The 4991-nt window shown below is 39.2% G+C and overlaps 1 pseudogene; it reads right to left on the minus strand.

Annotated features, from left to right (window-relative positions):
* Window positions 1-3304: 3304 nt before the first annotated feature.
* LOC123934358 lies at window positions 3305-4758 on the minus strand (annotated as a pseudogene).
* Window positions 4759-4991: the final 233 nt, after the last annotated feature.

Below are 4991 nucleotides of genomic sequence, written 5' to 3' on the forward strand. Positions count from 1 at the left end.
CAAGAAGGTATATTTGAGCAAATCATAGATGAAAACTTCCCTAATCTGGGGAAGGGAACAAGCATTGTGTATCCAAGAGACAGAGAGAACCCCTTCCAAATCAATAAATATAGATCAAAACCCTGACATATAATATTGGAGCTTGAAAATCATACAGCCAAAGAAACTATCCTGAGAGTAGGTAGGGAGAGGAGGTTCTTTACATATGCAGGGAAGAACATCAGAATAATATCAGACCTATCCATAGAGACATGGAAGCAAGAAAGGGCTGGAAAGATATATTCAGACCATTAAATGAAAAGAACATGCAGCCAAGAATACTTTTTCCAGCAAGGTTGTCATTCAGAATGGAAGGAAAGATAAAGCTCTTCCAGGACAGACAGAAACTGAAAGAATATGTGACCACAAAGTCAGCACTGCAGAAATATTAAAGGGGATTTTATAAGCAATGAGAGAGCCCAAGAGTCAGATGGACCAGGAAGAAACAGAGACAATATATTAAAAACAGGTATATTACAGGCAATACAATGACAATACATTCATCTCTTTCAGTAGCTGCTCTGAATGTAATTGGGCTGGATGCTTCCATCAAAATACATAGGGCTTCATATTGGATTAAAAAAGCATGACCCAACCATATACTGTCTATAAGAGACTCATTTTATACCTAAAGATAGCTCCAGATTGAAAGTAAGGGGATGAAGGACCATTTACCACACTAATGGACCTCAAAAGAAAGCTGGGATAACAATCTTTATACCTAAAAAAATCAGATTTTAAACAAAAGACTGTAAAAAGAGATGTACAGGGACACCATATCATACATAAGGGGTCTATCCAACAACATCTAACGGTTGAAATATCTATGGCCCCAGCATGGGAGCAGACAATTATATAAACCTATTAATAACCAAAATAAAGAGACATATTAATAATAATACATAAACAGTAGGGGACTTGAAACACTTCACTCACTGCAATGGACAGATCATCGAAACAGAAGATCAACAAAGAAACAAATGATCTGAATGACAAATTGGACGAGATGGACTTCATAGATATATACAGAGCATTCCATCCTAAGACAACAACTCATTCTTCTCAGGTGCACATGAAACTTTCTCCAGAATAGATCACATACAGGGTTACAAATCAGATTTCAACCAATATCAAAAGATTGAGATTTTTCCCTGCATATTTTCAGACCACATTGCTTTGAAACTGTCAACTACAAAAAGAAATTTGGAAGGAACTCAAACACATGGAGGTTAAAGAGCATCCTCCTAAAGAATGAATGGGTCAACCAGGAACTTAAACAATTCATGCAAACCAATGAAAGTGAAAACACATCAGTTCAAAACCTATAGGATGCTGCAAAGACAGTCCTAAGAGAGAAGTACATTGCAATCCAAGCCTCCCTCAAAAAATCGCAAATACACAAACTTACCTTACAACAAAAGGACCTGGGGAAAGAACAACAAATAAAGCCTAAAGCTAGCAGGTAAAGAGAAATCCTAAATATTAGAGAGCAAATCAACAAGACAGAAACTAGAAGAATAGAACAGATCAACAAAACCAGAAGCTGTTTCTTTGAAAGAATTAGGATCAGTAAGCCTCTGGCCAGATGTAACCATAAAGAAAAGAGAAAGGAACCAAATTAATAAAATCATTAATGAAAAGGAAGAGATTGCAGCTAACATCAAGGAAATAGAGACTATTATTAGAACTTGTTATTAGCAGCTATACACCAACAAATTAGGCAATTTGGAAGACATGGATGCATTCCTGGAAACTTATAAACTACTAAGACTGAAATAGGAAGAAAAAAATCTGGACAGAACAATAACCAGCAAGGAAACTGAAGCAGTAATCAAAAACCTCCCAAGAACAAGAGTCCAGGACCAGATGGCATCCAGCGGAGTTCTACCAAACATCTGAAGAAGAAATAATACCTAACGTAATGGAGGTGTTTCAAAAAATAGAAATGGAAGAAACACTTCCAAACTTGTTCTTTGAGGCCAGCATACCTAGATCCCCAAACCAAAGACCCAATCAAAAAGGAGAATTAAAGACCAATGTCCCTGATGAAGATGGATGCCAAAATACTCAACAATTTCCTAGCCAATAGGATCCAACAGTACATTAAAAGGATTATTCCACAATCTGGTGGGATTTATTCCTGTGATGCAAGGGTGGTTCAACATCAACAAATAAAACAATGTGATATATCATATAAATAAGAGAAAGGATAAGAACCATATAATCCTCTCAATTGATGCAAAGAATGCATTTGATGAAATACTGCATGCTTTCTTTATTAAAACTCTACAAATTATAGGAATAAAGGGAACATATTTCAACATCATAAAACCCATGGGGTGTTGTACATAAAAAATGAATCTTGGAACACTGCATCAAAAACTAATGATGTATTTTATAGTGACTAACATAACACAATAAAAAATAAATTAAAAAATAATAATAAAATCCATCTACAAAAAGCCCACAGTGAATATCACTCTCAATGGGGAAAAATTGAGAGCTTTCCCCATAAGGCAGGAAGACACCAGGGATGCCCACTCTCACCACTACTGTTCAACATAGTACTAGACGTCCTAGCCTTAGAAATCAGAAATATAGGGGCACCTGGGTGGCTCAGTGGATTAAGCCGCTGCCTTCGGCTCAGGTCATGATCTCAGGGTCCTGGGATCGAGCCCCGCATCGGGCTCTCTGCTCCGCGGGAAGCCTGCTTCCTCCTCTCTCTCTGCCTGCCTCTCTGCCTACTTGTGATCTCTCTCTCTCTCTGTCAAATAAATAAATAAAAATCTTTAAAAAAAAAAGAAATCAGAAATATAAAAAATAAAAGACAATCGAATTTGCAAAGAAGTCAAACTCTTACTCTTTGCAGATGACATGATACTTTATGTAGAAAACCCAAAAGACTCCACCCCAAAAATGCTAGAACTAATACAACAACTCAACAACATGACAGGATACAAAACCAATGCACAGAAATCCACTGTATTTCTTTTTTTTTTTTCTCTCATTAAACTTTTTGTTTTAATGGGTCTCAAAATTCTGTGACAGATTTTTGGTCAAGTTGTTTCCATTAAAAAGTACTGATTTTAAAAACTAATAACTTAAAACTGCCACACACACAAAAAAACAAATGGTCCACAAAACATTCTCCTTTCCTTCTGAAGGTTTTATGATGCATTGTTATCATTAACCAGCCTTTTACTATTAAACTTAAAAGGCCAATTGACAGAAACAGTTCTGAGACCGTTCTTCCACCACTGATTAAGACTGGGGTGGCAGATATTGCGGATAATATTCATTTAGCCTTCTGAGCTTTCTGGGCAGACTTGGTGACCTTGCCAGCTCCAGCTGCCTTCTTGTCCACTGCTTTGATGACACCCACAGCAACCGTCTGTCTCATGTCACGAACAGCAAAACGGCCCAGAGGAGGATAGTCAGAGAAGCTCTCAACACACCGAGGCTTGCTAGGAACCATATCAACAATGGCAGCGTCACCAGATTTTAAGAAATTGGGACCATCTTCCAGCTTTTTTCCAGAACGACAATCTATCTTCTCCTTCAGCTCAGCAAACTTACAAGCAATGTGAGCTGTGTGACAATCCAGCACAGGTGCATATCCAGCACTAATTTGGCCTGGATGGTTGAGGATAATCACCTGAGCTGTGAAGCCAGCTGCTTCCATTGGTGGGGCATTTTTGCTGTCACCAGCCACATTGCCACGACGAACATCTTTGACAGATACGTTCTTGACATTGAAGCCCACATTGTCCCCAGGAAGAGCCTCACTCAAAGCTTCATGGTGCATTTCAACAGACTTGACTTCAGTTGTAACATTGACTGGAGCAAAGGTGACCACCATGCCAGGTTTAAGAACACCAGTCTTCACTCGGCCCACAGGAACAGTACCAATACCACCAATTTTGTAGACATCCTGGAGAGGCAGATGCAAGGGCTTGTCAGTTGGACAAGTTCATGGCAGAATGCAATCCAGGGCTTCAAGCAGTGTGGTTCCACTGGCATTCCCATCTTTATGGATGACTTTCCATCCCTTGAACCAAGGCATGTTAGCACTTGGCTCCAGCATGTTGTCACCATTCCAACCAGAAATTGGCACAAATGCTACTGTGTCAGGGTTGTAGCCAATTTTCTTAATGTAGGTGCTGACTTCCTTAATGATTTCCTCGTATCTCTTCTGGCTGTAGGGTGGCTCAGTAGAATCCATTTTGTTAACACCATCAATTAGTTGTTTTACACCCAGTGTGTAAGCCAGAAGGGCATGCTCACGGGTCTGCCCATTCTTGGAAATACCTGCTTCAAATTCACCAACACCAGCAGCAACAATCAGGACAGCACAGTCAGCCTGAGATGTGCCTGTAATCATATTTTTGATAAAGTCTCTGTGTCCTGGAGCATCAATGATGGTCACATAATACTTGCTGGTCTCGAATTTCCACAGGGAGATATCAATGGTGATACCACGTTCACATTCAGCTTTCAGTTTATCCAAGACCCAGGCATACTTGAAGGAGCCTTTTCCCACTTCAGTAGCCTCCTTCTCCAATTTTTCGATAGTTCTTTTGTCGATTCCACCACGTTTGTAGATCAGATGACCAGTAGTGGTAGACTTTCCCGAATCTACGTGTCCAATGACAACAATGTTGATATGAGTCTTTTCCTTCCCCATTCTGGTTTAGGTTGAGCAGTGGTTTTCATGACACCTGTGTTCTGGCGGCAAACCCATTGCGAAAAAGCCACTGTATTTCTATACACTAATAATGTGACTGAAGAAAGAGAAATTAAATAATCGATCCCATTTGCAATTCCACTGAAAACCAGAGGACACCTAGGAATAAAAATTTAAAAAGACATAAAGGATCTATACCCATAATGCTTTGAAACTAGAACTCAATCACAAGAGGAAAGTTGGAAAAAAAAAACCTCAAATACATAGA

The sequence above is a fragment of the Meles meles genome, chromosome X (assembly GCF_922984935.1).
Source record: "Meles meles chromosome X, mMelMel3.1 paternal haplotype, whole genome shotgun sequence".
NCBI lineage: Eukaryota > Metazoa > Chordata > Mammalia > Carnivora > Mustelidae > Meles > Meles meles.